At 38.8% G+C, this 27,465-nt stretch overlaps 1 protein-coding gene across 5 annotated transcripts in view; it reads left to right on the top strand.

The window, feature by feature from the left end:
* Positions 1-27,465, top strand: part of BCAR3 (BCAR3 adaptor protein, NSP family member) — a 93,778-nt gene that overhangs the window by 20,295 nt on the left and 46,018 nt on the right. Inside the window, exon 1 of one of the 5 annotated variants that reach the window (XM_068141285.1) lies at positions 21,156-21,496. The exons of 1 other annotated variant lie outside the window; for it this stretch is intronic. The gene's annotated coding sequence lies outside the window, so the exon portion shown is untranslated. 3 more of the 5 variants (XM_068141287.1, XM_068141289.1, XM_068141286.1) reach the window with 3 other exon arrangements.

The following is a 27,465-nucleotide window of genomic DNA, read 5'->3' as shown; positions in this document are numbered from 1 at the left end:
GGTGAATGTGCAGCTAATTCCCCATAGAACATGATGAAATCGGTCCCCAGCAGCCTGTACTGGTTTGCTTTTTTAAAATCAGGTTGTTTCACAATCTGTGTGCTGGCAGAGTTTCTGTGATGTACATCCAGCAAGGTCATTCACCCTTGCAAGCAGTAAGTAGCTTAACTTTAATATACTTAAGTAAATGATAAAATGACTAGGTTTTAACTCATGGATTTTAATATTCTTGACATCATACCTCTCTTCCTTGGAGCTATACCTAAAAGCATCTTGTGACCTGTTGTTTTGCCCCAGGAGATACTGGTTTGTTGTGGTTCCAGTAAGGAGGACACTCAGGCTGAGAAGTATTGCTTAAAATACCATCTATTAGAGCTAACACTGTAAAGAAAAAGGATGCAGTAAATAATTTTATGTTGTTCTGCATGCTGAGTTGTGTAATATTGAAAGAGCCAAGCACACCAGGCAGATACTGTCCATGGAAAGGTCATGTGATGTTTTGGTCTCTTGAGCTCTTGTAGGATTTAAAAAACCTATTTTGGTTCTCATTGCAGAGCTGGTTCACTTGAGAACTGCTTGCCTTGCTTTCAGATAAAGACATGGACACAGAGGTGATGTAATCTGCAGTACTGAGTGGGAGCTTCTGCAGGCTCCTGTGTTACAGCTAGCTAGCTGGCTCAGTTATCTCCTGCAGCCCTGGGACCGTGCCAGTCAGCAACAGATATGACAGCTAACCTGTACACGCAGCACAGGTTGCACCTGATGTGTGGATCACTAGCTCCTCAATACAGTGGTCTTCTGGCTAAGTACAATAGAGCTGTCACTGAATCAAAAAATACTTGGATAAATAATTGCTAAGTGATGCAATTTTACATCAAGGTTTGAAAGCCTAAGTGTTCCCAGGGCAGATATACAGCCTAGGTGAGTGGGGAAAGATTGTAACTGAAACTTTTATGTGGCTTCCATAATAAAGTATTAATAGTACATGATAAAATATGATGTGAGGCCTAGAGCAGATAAGTTTACTGATCCCTTTTAAGATATTCAGCTCTGGACTGCTGGAGGATGTTTTGAGCTTGTGTGTAGTTTCACATTGATGTAAACATGTCAATTTTGTTGCTGTTAGGAGTTGGGGGGAGGGGGTGGCTAGTTTGTTTGGTTTTTTTTTAAAGTGGGGTTTGTTTGTTTTTCAGTTTATAAGGGTCTTCTTTGTAAGAATTTTTTTTCTAAGAAGTATTTTTCAAAAAAAATAGCCTGTAAAACTTCCATAATGCCTGCTTGGCAAATGACAATGGCACACTTTTCACCTAGTGGAAAAGTAATAACAATTAAAAACAAGGTGTGGAAAAAGTTCACTCAACAGAGTATACAGCTTCTCCTTGATTTAGGGGGTGAAAACCACAACTCATTGCTCCATTATTGTCACTGTGATTCAGCAGCAGCTGTCTCCTAGACAGGTTTGATTGCTGATTGGGCACAGGGCTTCTCAAGGTGTGCCTTTTACCAAGGAGCATTGGCATTTTAAAAGTACCTGATAGACCATGATAATCTCCTCCTATGGGAAGAACCCTTGTATTTGTATTTATTAGTCAGTACCATCTTATCATAATGAACAATATTCACCGGTTAATAAGAAATAGTAAAGTGTGCTAGCAGATGTTTCAAAAATTTTGGGTTTAAACTTTGGAAAGATCCTAATCTTGGATCTTAATTGTGGCAGTTATTCCTCAGTATGCTAGTGCTTTGTAATAATGTAATCACAATTATTTTAGCCTGGAGAAGAGGAGGCTCAGGGGTGACCTTATTGCCCTCTACAACTACCTGAAGGGTGGTTGTAGCCAGGAGGGAGTTGGCCTCTTCTCCCAGGCAACCAGCACCAGAACAAGGGGACACAGTCTCAAGCTGCGCCAGGGGAGGTTCAGACTCGAGGTGAGGAGGAAGTTCTTCACCGAGTGAGTCATTCGGCATTGGAATGGGTTGCCCAGGGAGGTGGTTGAGTCATCGACCCTGGAGGCGTTCAAGGGGAGATTGGACGTGGCACTTGGTGCCATGGTCTAGTCATGGGGTCTGCGGTGTCAGGTTGGACTCGATGATCCTCGAGGTCCTTTCCAACCTAAGTGATACTGTGATACTGTGATACACAAGGTGTTAGGGGCTGGAGGGGACCTTGAAAGATCATCTAGTCCAACCCCCCTGCCAGAGCAGGATCACCAGGAGCACACAGGAATACCAGATCACACAGGAGCACACCCACATGGATTTTTTTAATCTCTTCAGAGAAGATATTTTGAGGGAGAATTGTTTATAAGATTTTACATAGTCTGCATTTTTCATAAATCCTGTACGTGCTAACTATTTTCTTGGTTAAATAACACAGGGAATCATTCTGCTCATGTTGTATAATGTTCAGCCTTTTTTTTTTCTCAGATATCTGAATTGAATTTATACATATTTGTCAATTTATCAAATGATTTGGAAAATAAAATTCATCTTATTTTAACATCCCTTAGTCTGCACTGAAAGGAGAATCTTGATGAAAATACAGGCCTATGTTGAATACATTTTTACTTTAATTCTGACAGTTTAATGTCAACTTTATTATCAAATTAAAAGGTGCAATGATTACTTCGAAAGACATAGACTGAACAATTTTTAAACATGGTACACAGACATAGACAAGTTTGCATGCAAACATCTGTGATCTAACGCTGTTGGAGAATGGCAGAAAAAGCTTAGGAAAACAGTAGCTGTACACCCAGTCAGTGGAATGTCTGCTTTCGAACTTCTACAGCAGTAATGCTTAGTACTTGTTTTTGCTGTTGGAATAATGTGGCAGTTGTGGCACCAACTTTGTGAGGGGTGACACAGTGAGTCATACCAAAAAGAGTTTTATTTTAATGTTGCAGTAGTAATAATCTTATTTTTAGCAAATGCACGACAGAACCAAAGAACCTTTTCATGATGCATAACTCATTTTAAGCAAAGAGATTTAAGAAGGAAGTCTTTCACCAACCTGTATCAGAATTAGAAGGATTTTCTTAGATATTGAGACAAAGGTTTCTTACTATTGTTACATGGGCTGGGTTCTAGAGCTTCTGCACCATTTTTATGCTTTAGAATAGTAGGAGCCTGTTCTTAGTACTAACTCTGGTGATGTACATAATGCTTCCCCCCCAAAAAATTTAAACTCTCAGCACCAGTCAACACCAGAGGATGCCAAAGTGTGCTACAATATTAACAAATTTTAGTAAAATAGTGTTATATGCATAATATATCTCCTCTAAACATTGCTATTTTGAGGGCTCTCATTCTTTTCATGTTTGTATGTCACCACCATGATGCTGTAATACCAGAATGCCCCAGGTTCTAGGTTTTCTTACAATGACAGCAACACATTCCTCTTGCCAGCCGCTGGCAAAGCCAAAGATTTTTCAAGTATGCAGATAACCTTTACTTAGCTACAGCAGCAATTTGTGTCACACCCTTGTCTTACTTGTCCTGGCTTTGGTTCAGAGGCTATGGTTTCTATTTCTATATGCCATGCTCTCAGCAAAGGAAGAAGTTAGTAAGAACAGTGGAAATGCATTATTTATTCTTAGGCAAGACCTCATGGTGCAATTAATTGTACAGTTTCCTTATGTGTTGTTTTTGTCTGGGCTGAAATTTTTAGGATCCACCCACGTTCTCTCTTCAAGCTCATTTCCTCAAAGTCTTACAGCTAGCATGGAACCAAAATCCAAGTGCAGTTGAGGCAGTTCCATTTTATGAGCTTAGAAATTTGACTTCAAATAATTAGATGTTGTGATTTTTTTCTTTGGATGGCAAAAGATATAATTTACTCTGATACATATTTTAAAGTTGTTTTTTTTTTTACTTCCAAACATGAAGAATACCATATTTAGTAGTCCCTACTGCTGAAGAACTATGGTATATTCCTAAAGCTGGCTTTAGTTCATTAGCCAGATAGAAGAGGATACAGACTTAAGGAAAAATCATTCAGCAATTTAATCTTTGTAATGATGTTCCAGATCAGGGAATGTCCTCTGTGTACATAAACAAGTTCTTATACAAGTGCTTATAAAGAAGTGATGCTTCTTTGTGTCTTCCTCTTTAGTCACACTCAGTAATAAACTGAGTTAAAAAAATGAACTGCTAAATCTAAAACTGTTGGAAGTAACTATTAATTTCAGACTCATATTTTTATTTTTCACTTTTTATGTTCTGTCCTAACTAACTCTGCTGATTGCAATCAACAGTGCCAATGTTTAGGCACTTACCTGATTTGTTGCACTGAAGATAGATATCTAAGTGCATTATTGGTTCTTGCAGTAAATTACACCTTCAAATTGTGCAAGGATTGCAAAATCCTTTTGAGTGGATTATATGATTGGAATTATAATTAGATGCCAGGCTAAGAACGCTTTTTGTCTTATAAAAGGGTTTCTGAAAAGAGGGAAAATAATCTACTCACTGTTGGAGTCTTTTCGTATATTTTAATAAAAGGCCTGTCACTTTATTTGTTGGCGTAGTGTCCTCAGATTAGTGCTGCTTTCTTAACTGTGTCTGGTCTCATTTCAATCAAACATCATGGAATTAAAAAAAAAAAGGCAAGCAATGTAGTGCAGGTTTGGGTTGAAATAAAGGGAGGGTTAGCAAATCAGTAAACATCAGTTCATCATGTTTAATTAGCTATCAGGGATTTTCTGAAGCTTATTAAGCAGGATCTGAACTATCAGATTGGATGTAAGCTTATTAATTTTTAGGGAAATTCAGGCGTGAAAACTGGCAAGCTTTTAATCTGTTTCCTTCATGCAGACACTTTCTTTCTAAGTTTAATCAAAATTAGAAAAAAAAAAAAACCAAAACCCTTTGCTTAGTGAAGTGTTTCCTTTAGTCGTCTTCCACCAGGCTATCTATCTTTAGATCGTTTTCAGGGAATAAAGGATCACGAACAACTCAAATTCCTTTGCATATCAATACATCAAATGCAAATTGAGTGAACTCTGCAGTCTTAAGAGTGGTGACCTCTGAGTCAAGAATTTCTGTTTCCAAGGCTTCTCATTCTTGCTGACTCGTTTTCTGGCATAATGTATGGATTTTTTGTGGTGTGTTACTTGCTGGAGAATGAATGAAGGCCCTCTGGCTCATTTATCCTACTGTCTCACTTGGGGTTTGAACTATATTGCCAGAAAAGAAGGTCCAGTGCTCTGACTTTCAGTTCTAATCCCCTCATCATTAGGGTTGCTATTCCTGTTCCCTGTTGCATGATTTATTTCTTTTTTTTCATCTATAGAACCTAGTGATGGTTTTAGAGAGTCAGTAAGAGTGGTTTTGAACAATAGCTAACATTTGAATGGTTGTGCTTTTGAAGATCTCCATCGTCATAAAGATTTTGTCTTACAATGAGGAAAGAATATTGACATTTATAAAAATTTCATTTCACTTCCTCTATGCACTGCCTTGCTTTTCAGTTTGAGTGTTGTCTTTTTTGTATTGTCCATGTCTTGAAGAAAAAGATCATTTGATACAATACCAGTTTGCTATGTTTTACAAGGAAGAAATATTTTACTTTCAAAGTAATTTATGTGCAAAGTTACAAAACAAGTCTTTCGTGTTAAATTAAAGCACCATGGCTTAGCAGGAATGTATTTTTTTCCTGTTCTCCTAGATCTTAAGTATATTTTGTTTCTAGGGTTCTGTTGGTTTTGTGAGATTCAATAGATAATCAGACCAGTTATAATCTAAGTAATCAGTATGAAATGTTTTGTCTAGTGTGTTTTCCTCTTAAGCCATTATTTAATTAAATAGCAGTAGTTTGCATTAGAGGTTATGCTTGAAGTTCTAAAATAACTTGATGAAAATGAGTACATAAATGGCTAGGGAAAAGTACTGGCCATGGCCTTCTACGGTACTGGATTAACAGAGAGGAGTAAGAGGCAGGGAGAAGTAAACAAGAAAGAAACAATTCCTGTTAACTATACAATTCAGAAGTTTGGAGCAGCCAAGCAGTAGGAATGAACATACATGAGAAGAAAAGCAGACTGCAGTGTCAAGAGTTCCAAGACTACTGAGCTGTTGCAGAAAAGGAGGAATGATGCTCAGATAAACTGAGACTTTTGTTCTAATCCATTGCAATGCAAAACCAGCTGGGTTGGCTCAAGCCACCTTTATCAGTGTCTTAAGTTAAAGAGATTGCTGTAACACCTGTGATGTGAGAGGGCTGCCACCACAGTCCTTTCTCTTGTTATATTGTAGTCAGGGGCAATATGGGGGCATAAGGTGAGGCGCAGCTTGGAAAGAGAGCATATGTTTGTCCGTTGGTCATAATTTAGCAAACACACACCTGAGTATTATTAATGCTGCAAGATTGATTCTTGTCACAAGTCTGATTTTATAGATGCCATTCTGCTCCTAGAGTTGATTGGTCATGTTAATATTTTAACCTTTAAAAAAATTAAAAGTTTGTTTGTAGAACAACTACCATGACAATTACCATAAAAAAATCAAGCACCAGAAGGCAAATAAAAAGCATATTGCTGTTAAACAAAATAATTGTGGGGCCTGATTCAGGAGTTCTGTATGAGCAGCCTTATGAAAAAAATTGCAGAAGTCCTATTTCATTTTCATTCTGAAGGGCGGAAGAGATCATGGAGCAGATCCTCCTGGAGTCACTACTTGCTCAAAAGAATAGTGAAGAGGTTATTGGGAACAGTCAGCATGGCTCTGCCAAGGGCAAATCCTGCCTGACCAACCTGGTTGCCTTCTATGAGCAGGTGACAAAATTAATAGATGAGGGGCGAGCAACTGATGTCATTTACCTGGACCTGAGCAAAGCCTTCGACACTGTCCCGCACCACATCCTGGTCTCCAAACTGGTGACACATGGGTTTGATGGGTGGACCACTAGATGGATAAGGAACTGGCTTGATGGCCGCACCCAAAGAGTGACTGTCAGTGGCTCCATGTCCCAGTGGAGGCCAGTGATAAGCGGAGTCCCTCAGGGATCAGTCCTGGGACCTGTCTTGTTCAACATCTTTGTGGGTGACGTGGACAGTGGCATTGAGTGCACCCTCAGCAAGTTTGCTGATGACACCAAGCTGTGTGGTGCAGCAGACACGCTGGAGGGAAGGGAGGCCATCCAGAGGGACCTTGACAAGCTGGAGAGATGGGCACAAGCCAACCTCATGAAGTTCAATAAGAGCAAGTGCAGGGTCCTGCATCTGGGTCGAGGCAAATACAGGCTGGGCAGTGACTGGCTGGAAAGTAGCCCTGAGGAGAGAGACTTGGGGGTGCTGGTGGACAATAAGCTCAACATGAGCTCTCAATGTGCACTTGCAGCCTGCAAAGCCAATCAGATCCTGGGCTGCATCAGGAGAAGTGTGGCTAGCAGGTCGAGGGAGGTGATCCTCCCCCTCTACTCAGCCCTGGTGAGACCCCACCTGGAGTACTGTGTCCAGTTCTGGAGCCCCTATTACAAGAGGGATGTGGAGGTGCTGGAACGTGTCCAGAGAAGGGCCACAAGGATGATCAGAGGGCTGGAGCACCTCTCCTATGAGGACAGACTGAAGGAGTTGGGGCTGTTCAGTCTGCAGAAGAGAAGGCTCTGAGGTGACCTAATTGTGGCCTTCCAGTATCTGAAGGGGGCCTTACAGGAAGGCTGGGGAAGGACTTCTCAGGATCTCAGGTAGTGATAGGACTCGGGGGAATGGAATGAAGCTAGAGGTGGGGAGATTCAGGCTAGATGTGAGGAGGAGGTTCTTCACCGTGAGAGTGGTGAAACCCTGGAATGGGTTGTCCAGGGAGGTGGTTGAGGCCCCGTCCCTGGGGGTGTTAAAGAGCAGGCTGGATAAGGCTCTGTCCAGCCTGATCTAGTGTAGGGTGTCCCTGCCCATGGCAGGGGGGTTGGAACTAGATGATCCTTGTGGTCCCTTCCAACTCTGAATGAAACTATGAAACTATAAAACATTTCAGAAACCTATTGTGGCACTAACTAGTAGATAAAGAACTTCAGACAGGCTTGTTGAGTGGTCCTGGATCTGCACATTTTAAAAAAACAATAATGCTTTACAGGGGAACAGTTTCATTTTGTTTGTTTTATAAAAGAGGATCATATTGCAAGACCCACAAACAGTAGGCTTGGTGCAATGGAGTTAACTTCTGGGTTGATATGTCTGAGGAATTGAAGGGAGCAAGACTAGAATGTTTTAAATTGGATTAGTCTGCAGTGAAATTTTAGCTTGGAATCACAGCTGCAATTTCATTTCCTCTTGATCCCCTCTTCCCACAGAGAGCTTAGGATGCTAGATTTAACCAGATTTCTGATTATATGGCATGTGCATTTACAGTCTGTTACTGTTGGGTGCTTTATAGGCTTTGTCTGTTCAAGCTGGGAAGCAAGCTGTGGAGCCTTTTCAACAGTGCGTACTAGCTCAAGTTCAGCATTGCAATAACCACTTAAGCTGCTTGTGATTGGTTTCAGGTGCAGGTAGCATAAATTCCCATCTAGCTACAGAAGACAGCATTGGTATACAGAAAGAAGAAACACTTATTGGATAGTAGGGATGAAGACTTTCTGTTGAAGTGCTTGATGATCTTAGTTCTGTTTATTTATTGGACTAGAATCTGCCTCAGAAATACTGTTAAAATTAGCCCAAGTCCTCAAAATATCAGCTAAGTTGCTTATACTGAATGACCTGGAGATTTGTACTAGACTTTTCTGATGAGAAGCTAGGTCTATTAATACTTAATCACTTAATTGCCATCATTTCACTTGCCATGGCAAATCTGACCTGCATCAAGCATGAGCATTTACCATTTCTGATAACTGGCAATACAGAGCACACTATTTATGTTAACTTCAGGCCAGTTTTGAGAGGATGGAGAGTAACTAGCCTAGGCATAGAGTTAGGGAATTGCCGGCATGCCAGATCAAGCATTGTTAAACTCTGCAAGAGCAAAATGACACCTAGAGAATTTTAACTGATTTGTCTTAATGGAGCTATGTTTGTGCCAGATTAGCACTCTAAGTGAAATGGAAGAACACGTGCATGGAATCAGAATACAAATGTGTCATTCTCTTCATAAGACAAGTTTATGCTTCTAAAAGTGTTATAAGAACCCAAGTATACAGGGATACTTATTACTCCAAGATATCACCATAGCTGTTGGTAGTTCATTATGTTAGGATTTTCCGAGGTTTTTGTTGTCTCCCTCTGTTTAAATAGTTTTGTATTTTGTTGGTTTGTTTTCTCTGCACATAGAATTTTCAGCTCATTTATTAATTTACTACCCAGCACATCTGTGACAGTGTTCCACATTGACTAAGATGGTGTGAAGAACTATTTCTTCTATTTTAGAATTTTTTGCATAATAAGTGAAAACCTGTTGATAGTATAAAATGGAGACAGTTGCACTTCTGTTATCTAAGGAAGGTAAATGAAGGGTGGTTAATCTTTGTCTTCCATAAGCAGTACAAAAAGAATGATGAACCACTGTCTTAGCTGTTTGGGGTTTTTGGTAAGCTACTGATGATAGGTATTGGCTACCTACCAACTCAGAATAACTAGTTTGAAGTGTGACGTACTGATAAGGTAATTCAGTGTTTGTGGTATTATTTGTGAAATGTCTGGATAACAGAACTGTATCAAAGGAGAAAAGCAAATAGATATATCCCATATAGCTGAATTATTCTGCCACAATAGCCTGAGGAGATGTTAAGGCACAGACTTTGTTAGTTGTGAATTCTAATGTGTGGTGTGGTGTGGTTGCTGAGTCAGTTTTTAAGTTCTGATTGGTATTTTGTGGACTCTATCTTTACATAAATATTGGACAGAAGAGCATATACCAGTTGAGTAGTGTTTTGTGTTCATTTCTCTGTAGCCCAAAAGATATTTTTAGGCTGACCTAAAAATCCAAGTGTCACTTCAGTGCTTAGCCTGGCAACAATATTGATGCTAATGGTAAGTTTGTCAAAGAATTCTGTTTCCTTAAGTCGTTCACAACAATTTGTCAAAATTTTACCAAAAATATTTTAATGATGAGGTAAAAAACAGTGATTTCAATAAGGAAACATGAAGCAAATCAGGGATTAAAATAAATCAATGAGAGTGTTGATAGCCTGTGTATTCCTACTAGCTCTGTGTGTGCTGAGCTGTTATTTTAAAAACCATTTCTCCAGGTTCAGGCTGAACAGCATGTGTAGTGTTTGTGTCAGTTTGAGCCCTTGGAGATGGAATTGATTGAACAAAGTAGTCTATTGAGATAAATATAGGGGATTCATTCATATGGAAATCATTCTGGCACAGCTGATGCAAAGTGTGAGTGAAAGGGGAAACAAAAAGAAGCCACAGAGGGCTGTGCTCTCAGCACCAGTAAATCATCAGAGCTTCGCTGTTCACAGTACACGTGAGATACTTCACATCAGTCTCACCCAAAGTTTTAAGAGGTGGTGAGACATAGTTCTACAGTGAAAGATTACTTAATTTGAAATCTGTTTCTCTTTTAAGTGTATAAATAAACCATGTTATATCATTATAGCCCCAAACTTTACACTGAAGCAATTTTCATCTTCCTTAAAAGCTCATAGGTATTTTTGTGTAGTACTGAAAAGTCAGATGAGTCTAGTTTAAATCAGCACAGAGAGTGTGCAGATCTAGCCAATACCAGCAAAAGCCTTATTTTATACCCAGGAAATCTCTATTTTTATTAATTTTGCTGTGTCAGATTTGTGCTTTAATTATTGAACTCATTTGATGGCAAATGCTTATAAAATGAAATGTCTATGAAGTTTACCTATATCTGACTGGCTTGCTGTACTTACTGCTAATTTGGTATCAATATACCAATATTTATAATTGTAGGCTGTGATATCTTACAATCAAACTTGTTATTACGTAGTGCCATAGTATAGCACCTGAGCTGTACAGAATGTTGTATGGGAAGGCCAGTTTTTCCAGGCTGTAATTTAGAGGGTTTGTTGATTTCACATGTGCCAGAGGAAGTTAAAGGTGCATCTGAAAATGAAAATACATCTGGGAACCAGACTGATGGGCTCTGAAGTCAAGAGAGCTAGTTAGAACGGCATGCCAAGTTCAAGTGATTAAAATATTCAAGAAAACTCTTACACAGGTGTCCAATAAATGAGTTTTTCTTAAGTGATTGTGTCACAGCAAGAGGCTAGTCTTAATTTAGAAGTACAAGTCAGTTTTGATGAAGTAGAAAAGGCACAATAACAGGAATTACTTTCCAGATGAGATGAAACTGCTGACTTGACTGGCTCACTGAGTAACTTTGAGAGGGACAGGAGTAAGCCATGGTATGCTCCTTGGCATATTACAGCCTGAGTCTGTGAGGGAGACTGGAAAAAGGATCATGAGTTGCTGTCCAAGGAATACTTCCTATATCCACATAGTAGTCTGGAGTTACTCAACCTTAGTGTATTCATAATAATCATATACTCACTTTTCAAAAACTACACTGAAGCTAGTTTGAGTAAACCACAGCTGAACTAAGAATCTGATATTACATATCACTTAACTTGTGCCTGGAGTTTAACAGGTGAGCAGCAGCAGCACCATTTGATAGTTCTGGGATGTTGTGATAGGGGAAAGAAGAAACTGAATGAATTATTAGTATAATATAGCACTGCATTATGAACGGTTGGATTTAAAAGGTACTTACAAAACACCTTTTTCTGTGCCTTTGCTTCAAATACTCCCTAATATGTATGACTGCAACTGTGAGCATGTTTTTAATGTAATACAGAAAAGCAGAAAGTGAAAGCAAAGTTCAGTTCAGAGAGCTGCCTTAGGAACCTCTCTTCATAACTTTTTGGCAGTGACTTCATTTCATAATAATTTCTGAACAGCTGATGTTCATAAAAAGAACTGTACAAACATAGCTTGTATTTGAGGTGTTTGTTTATGTGGGTATTACTGCAAGACCTTCCACATGAGGATTTCAGAATACTATAACTTCCCTGTTAAGCTTATTAAATTGTAACATAATAAAAAAAGTCACTGAACAAATAGAAGAAAATCATGGAGCAACCATGACTTTAAAAGTCTGGTGACCTGACTAAACCTATGATGAGCACTCTATTGCAGGAAACCTGACGAGTACAGGAAGTGACAATGTTTACAATGAGCAAACAGAACAATAATCTTGTATCACCCTCCAATACACGCTGTCATCTTTTGTGGGTTGGTGTGGTTTTGTTTTTTTCTTTCCTCCTTTGGAAAGGAAGGATACTAATTTCTCAGTGGGGAGCACACATATGCCCAACATCTGCCACACACTGCACTGACATGTTAATAATTGTAGTTTGGATGTAAAAAATTGTTGGCGTTACCTGCCCTAAGCAAAAGTTAGTCCTATTTTCAGAAATAAAAATACGTACCATAAAAACAGAAGAATAATAGGAAACTTCCTCTGCATTAAATCTATTTTCAGAATAATGTATTTAGGGTCTTTTGCAATTTATTTTGTAATTTAATTTTATTCTTAGCCTTCTTCAGACTCTGAGTTAGCTCCCAACCACTAGGCTGTACACAGCTGAGTATAATACTGGTTAAATGAGACATTTGAGTTAATGTTTCTGTTACCTTTCTTCACTAAAAATACTATTAGCAGAAGGAAAAGAAAGGCTATTAGTGTCTTATGTGAGAAAGGAGATTTTTGTTGGGGACTTTTGTTTTGTTTTGTTTGCCCTTCAGCTGTAGGAAAAATAATTTCATTGAAACAGTAGGGAAAAACCTACACAGGTGTCAACAAAGATTTACTAGCACATAAGTATGCCATAGAATACTCACATTCAAAGGTATTAGGGTAGCGCATTTGAGGATCTGGTAGCTCTTACCTTGTTATACAAGGTTAAAGTAATTTTCTGCTTGCACTTGAATTTCTTTTGGCAAGGGGGTTTGGAGATAACAGCCTTATTGGTGGGCTTGGGGTTTTGGTGGTTTTGCGTTCGATTTGGGTCTTGTTGTTTGTTTGTTTTGTTTGAATTTAGCATAAATTAGTAACAGCAGATGCAGCTGCCCAAATAAGATTAGGTAGACACTGTTTATCGCTATATTGTTTAAAGAGAATGTTGCTCTGTGAAAATTCCTTTCGTGCTTAGTGCAGAATTTATCTTTGTACTGGAATGATAAGTGTGGCAACTCTCTACTGATTCTTGTAGATATTTGTGAATTGCCATGTACCAGAATGGAAACTACATATTAAACATTAAATGTAACATTTGTAGACTTCAAATATATTGCTAGCGAAGTTGTTAAACAGTTTTGAAAGCAACTTCCTTCATGTGACTTAATTAGAAGTATATGAATCAGAACAATACTATTTGTGTTTTTACTAATGTTCTAACCAGCTAGCTGTGTTTTCCTTTTATCTCTCTGAAAATCATATGCCTTTCAGGCTGACCATCTTGCAATCTGAAAGTACCTGTTTAAAACAAGCCAATAAATGAAAGACTTCAGTGGTAAAGCTTGTCCTCGCCTCACATGAGAATGCTCTTTGTGGCTTAAACATTCCTCAAAGAAATTCTTTTGTGGTGTGTCCATTAAACACTGAGGTTTTCTGATCAATATTAATCCACAAATGCTCTTAGTTACTGTAATATCATAATTCTTTAGATGTATATTTGTCATCCATAACCTGCAATATTGTCACAATAATAAAAAACTTGTAACAAAACAAGCAATATAATGGAATATTCCACTGGAGAATAGAGGGATTTTGCAAAATGATTTGGAAGTTAGGAGGTTTGTCCTTCAACAGATCATGAAGTGAAAAAATGCCAGGATTGCAACCAGTGTAATGGTGTATGTGTCCCTGAAACGTAAGCCTTTTGACTTGGTTCCAAGGTTGACCACTGCGACAAAATTCATTATGTTCTAATTTGCATGCTTTAAAAAGATTTGTAGGAATGTATTTAACATGGGTAATACTGTTACTGTGGCCTACCTTTCTGCAGGACTGTATTTTAAATTTTGCAATATGTGTTTAAAAAACAAACAACATCATCAAAAACCCAGAGAAACAAAATTACACAAAGCCCCAAACAAAACCAAACTCATCACTTTTCTAGTGTTCCAGGAATTATAAAAATGCTAATAAGCCTTCTCTGTCTGACAGAATGCAACACTGGCTCTTTGCTGACCATAATATGTTAGCCTTTGGACAAGCATTCAGAGTAGACAGATGTGTTTGAACAAGTGGTTTGTGGCTGGAAAGTCATATTTCCAGTTGATTGCTACAGAGCTAATGAGCAAATACGTCTCCTGAAGTACACATGAAAGGAAAATCTTCACTGTATCAAAAATACATTATTAGAGGTCTGAACATGAGCTTTTCTTGCTTCTGATATCAGTGCTTTGATAGGAAATGTTCAGGTCACAAGTTACAGATTTACAATTGGGCTTCTTTGAATTTATTTAGGATATGCTCAGACTTGCAAATAGAAATATCTTCACAAACTCAGCAATTCTTTGGAAGCTTAAGTATTTGTTTCTGTAGATTTTGAACATGAGCCAACATGTGCTTGCAGGTCAAGTGGCAACATCCTGGGCTGCATCAAAAGAAGTTTTGTCAGCAAGTTGAGGGAGGTGATTATGCTGCTCAGCTCTGCTTTGGTGAGACCTCACCTGGGATTCCATGTCCATCTCTGGAGCCTGCAACACAAGGAGGACATTAACCTGTCAGAGTGGGTCCATATTAGGGCCCCAAAGAGGATAAAATGAGTGGAGCACCCCTCCTATGAGGACAGACTGAGAGAGTTGGGGTTGTTCAGCCTGAAGAAGAGAAGGCTGTGGGGGGACCTGATTGTGCCCTTTCAGTACTTAAAAGGGGCCATGTAAGAAAATCAGGGATGGTCTTTTTATCATGGCCTGTTGCAGCAGGACAAATGGGCTTTAAACAAGGAGAGTATATTTAGACTAGATCAAGGAAACATTTTTTTACACTGAGGATGGTGAAAAGTGGAAGAGGTTGCCCAGAGGGATGGTGGATGTCCTATCCCTTGAGGCATTCTGAGTCAGGTTAAACAGGGCTCTGAGCAACCTGATCTAGTTAAAGGTGTCCCTGCTTACTGCAGTGGTGTAGAAGATTAATTCAGTTGTGAGAGCTAGACAAAACAGTCTTCAACATTTCCTGCTTGTATGAGGATTACAATGAAACAATGACTTTTAATAACTGTGTACTAAACCTCACAGATAGTCACTGCTAAGCCAAATTATTTTACTATTTCTAATGCTACTTGTCATTAGCCTTGCCTGTCTCAAATTGTAACAAAGGGACATGTTCACCAGAGCAAGAACACAGATAACTTTAATTGTACAAAAGTTAATGAGTAGGGTTTTCTTTGCAGATGATACCAAGCTGAGTGGTGTGGTTGATAAGTCTAGAGGATGGGATGCTATCCTGAGGGACTTGGACAAGCTGGAGAAGTGGGCTGAGGAGAATCTCATAAGGTTCAATAGGAAAAATGTAAGGTCCTGCACCTAGGTTGGGGCAATCCTAGATATCAGTACAGGCAGAGGAATGAAGAAATTGAGAGCAACCCTGAATAAATTAGAGAACAGTAGATTTAAAATTGGATATTAGGAACAAGTTCTTTATATGAGAGTGGTGGAACACTGGGAACAGGTTTCCCAGGGTGGTAGTTGAGGCCCCATCCCTGGAGATTTTGGCTAATAAAAATAACTAAGTTTATAACTTAATTATATGCTTTTAAAAACAGAGCCAAATTAATCTGAGTTTGCTCTGTTTATGCCTGGGTATTTGCATCCTAGATAGCTTTGATTATATTAAAGAATTCTCAAAAGGTTGCAGAATGCATCTGTTCAGTCAGTCATACATGAGTGTAGACAGTTTTGTTTTCACAGTAGGGACTAGTGGTTATCTGGTCTCCAGCCTATTATGACATGTTTTTTGTGTCTTTGACAGAGTGCTGTGTCTAGGAGCAAAGTGCCTAATCAGTAGCACCGAAGTGCTTGTTTTCCAGCACTGAACTGTACTGAAGTCAGACATTAGAAAAAACATTTAAAAAGAAAACTCTCATTCTATTAAATAAATACTAATGATCCTACAATGTACTTGCCAGTACAGTGCAAAGGCTGCATTATTCTATTTGCTGCTATTTTAAACTTTACAAAGCATTGAATTTGTTGCTAGTTCAACAGTTTCCATAGAGTGCTTGATGTGATAAGTCACTCTAATGTGTAAGCATTTTTGCAAGGTTAATTTTGTGGGACTAAGCATTTCTTTGTACAGCAAAGTTAAGTTTTGGAAAGTTTAGTCAAAATATTTTTTCTAAAATGTTATCTGGTTCTAAAACTACTTTGAACAGAACATGTCTTAGTGTGTTAAGATTTGGATTCATCCCGTGTAACTCCAGCTACTCAGGCTGTGTTTCCACAGTAATTAATACCAAGGCCTGCACATTGACATAATGCCCAGCAACACTCTTGACCTGGATCAAATATGAGCACATGATCACATATCTATTGAATTAGGCAAGGTACACAATACGAAGTTCACTACCTTTATGCTTTTGCACTATATTTATTCCAGCCAGTAGTAGGGAAGTGAGTAGAATAACTGGTTTGATGTGACTAGCATTAATTAATCAGTAGGAAAATAACCATTCAAAATTGTTGAACTGCTTCAGTCCAGAAGAGTGAATTTTATAGCAAATCAGTGCTTTAAATACTGGGGTTCTGATAGTTTTTATCAGTATTAGAAAATTGAAAAGCTGCTGTGCCATTGAACTTTATTTGAAGCTGGGGTTCTGAAATGCTATCCTAAGCACTCTGTGTGCTCTTCAGCTTTCCTTTAGCTGTTTTTCCCTTCCACGTAACATCATTTTTTGTTGTCGGTAAAACTACCTTGCAGCTGCATGGTTGAACCATTGGAAAGTTTATCTGTCTGACAACCAACTTTTTTTTTCCCTCATGTTCATCCAGATAAGTCCCTATGCTAGTTCACTGTTCAGCTGCACAAACACTTGTGTAAATATGAAAGGCTGAAAAAGAGAGAGAACAGAGGTGAGCCCTGGTGGCTGAAACAGACCCACTGCCTGTAGTAGAAACCACAGTTGGAGGCGTTCTGTGAGGAGGCAATCACTCTATGCTCCCTCTAAATATTTGAAAGTGATAGATTAATATAGTAGATCATTCAGTCCACCTTCAGTTTGAATAACCTCATGTAGGTATTCATATTTTTTGTTGATTGTAGAGACTTCCTGTCAGATCATTCAGCAAGCGCTGGCAGCTGGTGTAATGAATTTAGGCCTAGATGCTTCAACTGCAATTGACCCAGAACATTTAATTTCTTATTCTGAATGCAGCCTTTCAAATTTCAAGAAAGCATTTGTTTCCTATTCTCTGAATCCTGATGATCACAATTATTTTCTTAGGGCTTATTCCTGTAGTTAATAGCCTTGCAAATTAAAGTAGATCAGTGGAGAAATGTTTCTCGTTCCTGTCAACTTTCATCCTAAATGCAATATTGTTACCAGTTCTGAACATACTTCTTACCACTGTTCATGAGGAGATGACCACATGGCTGTCACATCAGGCTGATAGTTGCCAAAGCTGGAGATCTTCTATCTATCAGATAGTGGCAAAGTAGATGTGAAGTGAAACATCATAGAGCACATCAACCCATGGTGGTGCTTTCTCAGAATACTTCCTCAGTTTCCAAGCATTTAATCTAATAGAAATGAAGTTTCAAACACATCCTATATTTTGATGTGCACAGCAGCAGATTCTGGAGCTTGTTGTCCTGCCATCTAGGTCAGTATTAATTCATGTATTCATAGTATGCTGTGACTCCTTTGAGAAGTACCTTTTATTTTCTATTCCAGGGAAATAGTAGAGTCAGGGAGTCAGTGCATCTTGCCTGGACTTGTACCAATATGGAATCAAGATGCATCAAAAATTCGTGTATTAAACCATTACTAAATAATATGGGCTGTTCTTCTGTCTGTGCTTATAGGATTATTCTCAGCAGCTGTCACCTTTTTGTAGTCTCAGAAATGTTTGTTTGGCATTGCAAAGAAACCAGGAAATACCATGATCTTCTAAAAGCAGCTTCTTCTGATATGAGAGAAACTGATGACAAATTAGATGTAATCTGACTCCTGTATTACAGATAAAGATCCTCCCTCCCAGAGCATGAAGGATTCTGTCCTGTAACAATGAGCAGTTCCAGACAGCTATCCTGAAAGCTATAGCATAGTACTTAGAGTAGTGCTGCAGGAAGGAACCATATTTTCCCAGTATCTTATAACACAACTAAAGCAGGGTTTGATGCTACGTGGGATTGGGACAGAGCAATATGTAATCATGTTACCATATCATGTTACAGTCTTCAGGAGTGTGAGTTTATTATGATCTTAAGAGCTACAGTAAAAGAATAAATAATGCTTCAGATACATGAAGGAATCCCACCATGATGAGGTTTTTATTAGATGGCCAAAATAATTGCCATAAAACTATGACTAGTTTTGCCTTGTTAAACTGAAATGTCTTTGTCACTCTCAGATAACGCCCATTTACTCATTCTGGGGGTTTTGCTTTTCTTTGAAATGTGACAACCAGAGTGCTTTAGAGCAGTGGTATGTAGTGTAGTATCAGCCTGGTAGATTCCAGACTTATGCTGGAGCATTCTGGTAGGATTTCCCGTAGCAGGAGAGGGCTACTTTGAACACATTAATCTGCCCAATAGAGGCAATATTGCTACCTGTGTGGTCTATTTTTCTCTTACCAAGAGACAGGATTTGAAGGCTTTTGCCATTTCTGGAGCATTTTTTACTTCATATTGTCATTCTAATTTGGCCCAATCTGTCTTTGATTAATTTGAAAATTGCCAGCAAGATGTCCTAGCCAATAGTTATGCTCATTATTATTTTTCCTACATGACATCTATGTGAGTTGAGGGAATGTAGCATTTTATAGCTTTCTCTTCTAAGTTTGCAGTAGAAACTTGCTTTGACATTTGTCTAATGGGGAATCTACAAGAACTACTGTGTGAGTAATCCATCCATGCCATGCCCTCATCTTGTGTCGTTATTCTGTATTTTATTGTTGTAGCTGTCCACCACTGCTTTTGGAATAGATGTATTTTCTTCCAGTTATTTTAGGAAGACTAGAATTCTGATATTTAAGGTCAAACTGGGAAATTCTGATGGATATTCTTGTTTTGTCCCATCATCTCTATTGTTGCTGTAAGACAGGCACATATTGAAAATAGTCTCTCAAGAACTGGCAAGTACAGAAGTCTTGGCTCAATAAAAGTATGCCAGCTACAGAATCACAGGTCTTGGGACCTACGTCCCAGTTATGTATGAGAACAATATTTTGCAACAAGGAACCTAATCTAGCTTAATTTGAAGTAACTTGCAAGTAAAGTAACTAGGTAGTGATGGGTATTCTTTATTTTTACACCTTGCAGGTAAATTCTCTTTAATGATTTTGCATCAAATATGTACATGGATGGGTTGAGTAAATTGTCATATGTGAAGACAAAGACCATTTTTTATTTAATCTGAAGACAGAGTAAAACTACTAGGAAAATGTTATAATGACTCATGCAAGAGTAGTCACAGTTTATACAGGGCTGCCCATCTGCCAGTCCCATTCCTTAGCACACAGTCATATTCCTGAGGAAATTACTACTCCTTTTCTGGTTCTTTGTCATAAAACTTGACAATGAAGCATGACATTCCTTCCTAGGTGATTTCCCAAGTTTTTCAAATCAGCCAATAGAGACCATCTTATGCACTGATTTGTGGGGAGGATGAGTAAGAAATGCCACTGTGAATTTCCTTTGCTGCTCAGTATATTGGATAAATTTAAGTTTCTAATCTGCATTATTTCCTTACTTTATTTTATATTTGAATGCTCTCTGCCTTTTTTTGCCTTTGCATTTTGCATTAAACTTTATCTTACTTGAGCTTTTTTATGCAAAAATTCTAATCAAATCTACAAAAATTTGCAAACTTCTCCAAGAACCTTCCTCTCCTAATAGCTACTTCTGCAGCATATGTGATAGCTAAGGAACTTTGTCTGAATGAGCTAAGCGTTTCTTAAGCCTTAGCTACACTTCAAGGGATTGTCCAGTGCTCTCTATCTTGAATTGCTTAATTAAAACAAAAACAAAACAAAATATATATCAGTTTTGCTGTAAGATTCCTGAATACCTGAACTGCAGAGGCAGATGTCCTAGTTCTACCCACTACCTAGAGGTGTCGCCTTGGTAGTCATCATGTGAAAATTTTAATCCTGCTGTTGTGCCATGGGTGTCGCTTAATTTGTTTAGAGTGAGAATACTACCGTTTCATTTATTTTTAATGATTGGTCTGATTATTCATCTTCCAGTACCTCTATCTGCTCTTAATGACATTTGTCATTTAGGTAGTTTTAGAACCACAACTTCAGTAAGATCATGTAGCCAGGGTCTGAAATAAACACATCAGCAAAATCTTATTAAAACTAATCCTGGTAAAAACAGAGAAAGATATTAAAAACATCAAGTGTGATAGTGAAATGAAAATAGTGCATGAAGAGGATCTCCCAAAATAGCCTATCCATACAACTAGTAGGGATCAAATATTTAATGTAAAAAAGAATTAAATGTTTGGTTAGAGAAATATTTGCCTCTGGAAAGCTAATTCCAACAGGATAGCTGCAAAGAGGTTTGCAGAATGTTGTCTTATGAATTCTGGTAAGAGGGAAAGAACAGTGTTATCAAAATGTTTTGGGCAATTGGAGTAACTGTGACAAAAAGCAAAGAAATGTTGGCTTGGCAGCCTGAAAGACTGAGCCAACAGGAAAGAGACAGACACAATGGTAGAGAAAAATTTGTTCTAGACAGTGCTTTAAAAGTCAGCTGAGTGTGCTTTAATTTCTATTGAAGCAAAAGCCCTTTGCCCGAGTCAGTGGTACTGCTGAATGTGCCTGAGATAATCTTTAAAAATTGAACGTGCTGTCTGTAACTACCTGCTTGTTTTGAAGCTGTACTTTACAAAAGGTGGTTAACTAGACATCTCTTCTGTCAATGGCTCTCCATCTTTTATAGCCATTTGACCCCTGGGTTTAGAAAACGTGTCTTATCCCACCGACCTGCTCTTCAGATAACTTCATGTAACATGCTGGGCTGAGGGGGAATTGAGTGTGTCAGGCACCTAATAGGCTCTGAACTGCCCGTCAACAGGGTTTGTGCTGTGATGCCAATTTGGGAGAGTAAATTAAACAAGTCAAGTTCTTATATCCTTGGAAAAGGGCGAGGAGTGGTCACTACATGTAAAGGGCTGGCGTGCCGGGGTTCGGCGAGCCTCGGCGGGAGCAGCCGGCGGAGGGGTGTGGCTGCAAAGCCGTAAATCGCGGCTGGGCGCTGGCTGCGCTGCTCTGAGCGCCCGCGGCACTGTCGGAGCTGCCGCACGGCCGCGGGGGGCTGCAGGGGCCGGCTCGGCGCCACCACCCGAGTTCGCCAGGTGAGTGGCGCCCAGGAGTCGGCCGCGTTTGCTGGGGTGAGGGCTGGAGAGTCACGGAACCAGGTCCGTACTTTCGCGACTCGGGCCAAGGAACGATAAGCGCCCTTAGGAGGCTCCAGTTGAGTCATCCTTAGTGTAGTTATCACGTACTGCTCTCTTTTGGGGCAGGTTGGTGCAAGTCCGTGTTTGCGGCGGCTCCTGCCGTGGTACGGCCATACCTGGGGCTCTCTCGAGAACGCTCCAGTTCGTTTTCTGGAGCTGTTCTGAGCTACTGGTGTTGCGGGTCCGGCCTCCGGCTGCCCGCAACTCGCGGCTCAGCTGCCCGCAGAGCTCCGCAACCCCAAGGGAGCAGGACGGGTCTCGCTGCTGGGAGACCCCTTGGCCGGGACAAAACCTCCAACTAATCTTCGGAAAACCTGGAAAGAAGCAGCCGAGATAAGACTGGTAATTCTGGGGACAACGTTGTTCTCTCGGGCAGAGAATGAGAAACAGAGTCTGTGTGTGTAAGCGTCCTTCTGTGCCCCAGCCTCTGGTGGGGCAGGGAATGGAGGAGCAGGGCGAGCCCTTGGCTCTCCTGGCGGTTGACTTGCAGACAAGTAGAAATTCCATAGCTGTGTCAGGAACTGCTGAGGCGTTTGATCCGATGCTTAGGTTTTGTAGCAACGGCTCTTACTGATATCTGTTAAATATTCTTTAAGTATAAGGTACTGATGTACTTGAGATAGCAAGATACTTCAGTGAGTAGCGAGAAGGGTGATGCTGTGTCTTTTTTCTCCCCCACCCCCCGCCGTTATAAGGGAGCATATACAAAAACTCATCTTTTTGTTCAGATTTGTAGTTTCTGTGAGTCAGTTGTTAGTTCGGAATAATTTAAGTGCATAACTACAGCTGAAAAAGTTTTAAAAAATTATTTCTTTTCAATTAGAGTGGGTTGTTTTGTTGTTTTTTGGTGTTTGGTGGTTTGTTTTTTTTTCCACTAACATTGAGGGAGCAGAGATGCAGGCAATATAATAAATGACTTCCTATATTAAAGGAGGAACTAAAGCTTGTATTTTGAAGCATTAGCTGGGGGAAAAAAAAGGCAAAAAAGCTTAGATTTGACTAAGGTTGGTGTATTCCTCAGTTTCTGCCAGCAAAATGGGGAGAGAATGTTTATTTCAAGGCAAACCTTCATACCATTTGGAATTACTGAGTTAACTAGACACTTAGGTTTCTGAGGTAAATGAGTACGTCTTGGCTTACTGAATCCTTTTCAGTGATCGCTTTTTCATGACATTTTCTTACAGATATCAAGGCATTTTATGTGAGAAATCTCTCAAAGAAAAATATGGAGTTTATCAGTTTCTCTCATCTCAAAACAAAGAAAATTTCAAAGATAACTTATCCTGGTCTGTGAGCTTTCTGTTGCCTGAGAATAATACTTGAAAAATAGCATTATAAAGAGATTGTCCAATTACAGTGCAAGGATTTAGGGAAGGCAAAAAGTGTGTAGCATATATAGAGAAAGAGAGCATGAACATGAGCATGTTGAGATCCTTTGGAAGCACTGACCTAACTGTAATCTTGTGGGGAGTTTTTGATGTTTGACAGACCCGTGTTTTTCTGATAGCAGCTTAAAGCCTTTGAACTGTTGCGTAGGCTTTCTCAATCTGTTTCATTGTATCACAATGGTTCTTGAACCTTGATGTTCTTCTCAAAGTCCTGTGACCTGTTTGCTGTAGTAACTACTGCATCATTTTTTTTTTAAATTATTTTTGTTTTCAAAGGAGAAAATACAAATTGTAGAAAGCTGCTTCTAAGCTATTTTGGGAGCAGAAATTATCTTTATTTATACTAAAGAAGATGATTATACTGCTTCTAGAGAGACAATATGAAATCTATCTTGAATCTATAGTGGCTATAGTTTTATCTGCATTTCTTTCTATTTTGCATGAACTTTAGTAACTTTTCAGTCGTACCTCTTCTGTTTCCCTAAACAAAAATTAAATCTGAGGAAACTGATCTGTTTTTCATCCTGAACCTGACTTTCTTCATCATTAAGGTTGACTGTTTTCTTCATTTCCCATGTGCATCTTCTTAGCACATATGAATGTGCCAAGTAGCTTACTAGGGAGAGAGTAATGTATCTCCCATTCATTGTAATTTATTGTTAGTGGTTTTGAGGGAGGGGGTGTGGGCAAGTGAAAGAGTTTGTGAGATTTATTGTTTCAAAAGTAAATAGACTTTTCACAAAAGTTGACTCTATCTTTTAAAGACCTAAGGACATAAGGCAGTTGTTCTTCAGTTGGATGTATTAAACAATGTTCAAGTCCTTTAAGTTTCATAGCATCCATAGTGCTAAAGACGTGGTAAGACTGTGCTACAGCACTGGTGATATGGTACTGCCAGAAGTATAGACTTCAGAGAGTTGGATTTAACAGTGAGAATCACCCAGACTGCAGATCAATAAGACTTTGCGAGAAGTGTTAATCTTTTAATGTCCAACACTGGTTTAGATTTGAGATAGCTTGAGTATCTAATTCAGAACTCTGAAGTTGCTTTTCTATTTGATTTTGTGGGGTTTCTATTAGCATGAGCATGTATAGTTTTGCTCTGTTTCTGATACCATTCATGAATCTGATGCTGAACTGGAGGTTTCCTTTTCTCTCACTTCCCCTTCTCCAGTATATTGAAACAAAATAGCAGCCATTGTCACTAGTTTTGTCGTGCTGCAGAATGGAAGGGGCAGTTATTCTTGTACTTTTATCAGTTTGAATGAACCATCAGACCATTTATTCAGGCTGTACGAACATCAGAAAATTTTCATGAAGACAGGCTGAGCCAGAAAGCTTGTATTTGCAACCCAAAGCCAAGAGGGCATCAGTAGAAGGACATTTTGTATTTTTATGGGGAAGTTTCATTGCTCATCTTGTTCTATTTTGTTTTGAGCAATGATGTGAAGAAATGCACACCTCATTGGATTAGATTTTGGTGCACGTTTGGTCTTGCCCACCAGATACATATTTTATTCTATATCCAATATCATACTCATATTTTTCTAATGCCATGTAGATTTGAAAGACTTCTTCATTTCTATTCCCTCACTTTAATTAATAACAAAAGAAATCAGAATGTGTCAGAAGTTACCTGGAAATCTTTCATGCCCTCCAATTCTCTAAATTAATAATCTGACTCCTGCCAATTCCATTCCCATATGCTTTCCCAAATTGCAGACTCAAGAAAGAGATGTCACTCTCTATAAATAAAAATTCATCTATCATTTTCAGCATTATATTGGCTTAAGTCAATTTTGTTTGTATCTAGTTAGGGGAAACTTCTGAAGTGCTCTGTTTTGTTAGATGTTGCATTTTAACAAATGGGAACGTATACAATTAAGCTTCTGTTCCTTTTGGGCTATCGTTCTGCTGTTATTTCTACCATTTACACTGTTGATTGCATAAAGGCAGATATTCAAATCACACTGTCTCTTGGGGAGTAAAATTTTCAGGATTTCTACATGTAGTAAAGTCAAATATTCTTTCAATCATATGCTAAGCAGTTTGAGACATTCCAGAGTCTTCAGCTGAAGAGGCTTCCTCATTGCAGTGTTTATATTCAGGATGTGACAAATGTATGGATCGTTTGGCCAGACTATTGTTACTGAGCTAATTGTTGTAGTTCTTGCCTTTTTTTTGTTGTTGGTTGGTTGGGTGAATTTTGAGTTTTTCAGGAAGGATTGTTGAAAATACCAGTGCTTCTGTCCACATGTAATTGGGGCTAAATGTTTTGCAAGTTCTTGAATGTAGGTATATTGTACTAACTTTAGAATTCTAACTTGATTCCTCAAAACAAAACTTGTGTGTGAATTTGAGGATTGGGTGTTGAATTTGTAAATCATGGGACATTACTGAGAGTGTCTTAAATAAGTGGCAATTATGACATAACTGAGCCCTTTTTTAAGAAGGGCTTCTTAGGACTGAAGGTTAAATGGAAAATGCTGTGCTTCAGAGGGTCAATGTTTGTGGTGAAAATTCTCAGACTCCGATTGGAAACCTACTGTAATAATTATCTTGTGATATGATTAGGAAATGGAATTCTCAGTTTTCTCTATGGATGCTCAAACATTAAGTAGTTTACAGTTTACTGTTATTGTAAGCCTATCATGGACTCATCTGGTATCAATTAGTAAACCAAAGCTTTTGTTGGTTGTATTGCTTGATTTTGATAATCCATTTGTATGAAATGTTATGTGTTCTATTCCAGTGTAGCAGTGGTAGTCTTGCAGGAAAGCCTAAGGAAAATCTTCTTGGCTGGAAAACCTGTACTTAAATAGAGTTCAGAGATTTGGAGGTGACTTGTATAAACCAATAAGAAAGTGTGGTTTTTAAGTACAGTATCTCAGCAGTTCCAAAAAGGAGAATACTGTTTGTGCAGTATAAGCAAGCTATCCTCTATTTGTTTTCAGACTCTGCAAAAGATGTATAGTAAACACACAAAGTTGTTTTCAAATGATTGTGTCAATTTAAAGAACTTTTCCTCGTCTCCCTCTGCCTGGAATTATTTGAGGTAACTTATGATAAAGCTTGAATTTACTGGAAACAAGCTCTGTCAGTTTGCTTTAGCTATAGAAGGCTTCATAGTAAGCATTTGTATTTTAGATGTTCCTATTTCTGGACCAGCGGGTTTGCTTAGAACAATTGTAACGCAAAGCTGACTTTACAGCACTTGTTATTATTTTGCAAATAACAATGTGATTTTAAATGCTAGTCATTGGAAGCTGTCCTCAAACCACATGATGAACAGAGAGGTGATTTAATATTTCACTTCAAGTGTCCGTATGGTAATTTATGGCATATTTTTTGTGCAAGTGTGGTCTAGTTTATTTAGGATTTCAAATTCTGTTTGGTTCTGTGAAACAGAAAATGTCTGTTCTCATTAACTTCTTAAGTCTTTTCTACTGTTTTCAACAAGAAGCTTGACCAAAGTCAAAGAGATTCTGGGCAGAGATGCTATTTCCAGAGTAGCTGTGTCTAGACAGACTCTTGACAAACTGAAGATGAAAAAAGTCTGTGTATTATTTGTCATCTGTAATTAATGACTATTTATTGTAGGACCATCAATAAGGGAAAATTGAGAAGGAATCTGTTGTTGAAGTCTGGAACCTTATTCAGCCTTTGAATCTCTGCAGTGCAGCTGACAGGAAATAGCAGAATTTTTTCATAAATTTGAGATCAGTTTACTGGTACTGTAAAACTAAGCCTGTTACTTCTCCCTCTGAGTAGAGGTAGCAGTAGCTTCAGTGTGCCATCATTTTGATAGTACCTGTGATGCTAAGGCTGGAGAAACAAGCAAGAGGACTATAGAGGCATCTCTGTTTTCCTTGCAACACCTGGACGTTCCCCAAAACCAGATGAAATCTTGTGCAGCTGTAAGCAGCTGACTTCCAGACCACTGAGCCTTCAGGGTGCTAGTCTTATTTTTCAGGGTCAAACTTGATCAAGGTTGGAACATATTCTCCTGTTCATAACTGTTATTTGCAAAAACTCTTCTGCTTTCTGATTTCATATCAATCTTTGCTGCTCCTGTGGCTTTTCCAGTTTTTATAGGAAGCACCTGGTTGACTACCACCTAGGTTAAATAATGTTGACTTGCACATACATTCCATAGAGTGGCTTTTGTAGGTTAGTATAACTGGATAGCATAAGGCAACCTGTCTTCTGTAATTTAACACCATAAAGTGAGCACAAGGCAGCATATTTTGAGGAACAGAACAGCAATCTGTTAATGTGCCTGAAGTGTTTGTCGCACAAAGTTTTTTTACTCGTGATAACAGAAAAACCTGTACTGTATGTCAGGCTACAGTTGATTGTACAAGAGACTGACAGCTATGCAAATCCCTAATGTCAACAACGATTTGAGCCATCAGGGTTTGCATGCTGAAGAAGAGAATTCCAGTAATCTGCTTCTGCCCTTATCTCTTGGGTAGAGCC

This window comes from Melanerpes formicivorus, unplaced genomic scaffold, assembly GCF_026170545.1.
Source record: "Melanerpes formicivorus ecotype bairdi unplaced genomic scaffold, bMelFor1.0.p_v2 SCAF_7, whole genome shotgun sequence".
Lineage (NCBI taxonomy): Eukaryota > Metazoa > Chordata > Aves > Piciformes > Picidae > Melanerpes > Melanerpes formicivorus.
This window is presented reverse-complemented; position numbering and strand designations above follow the sequence as displayed.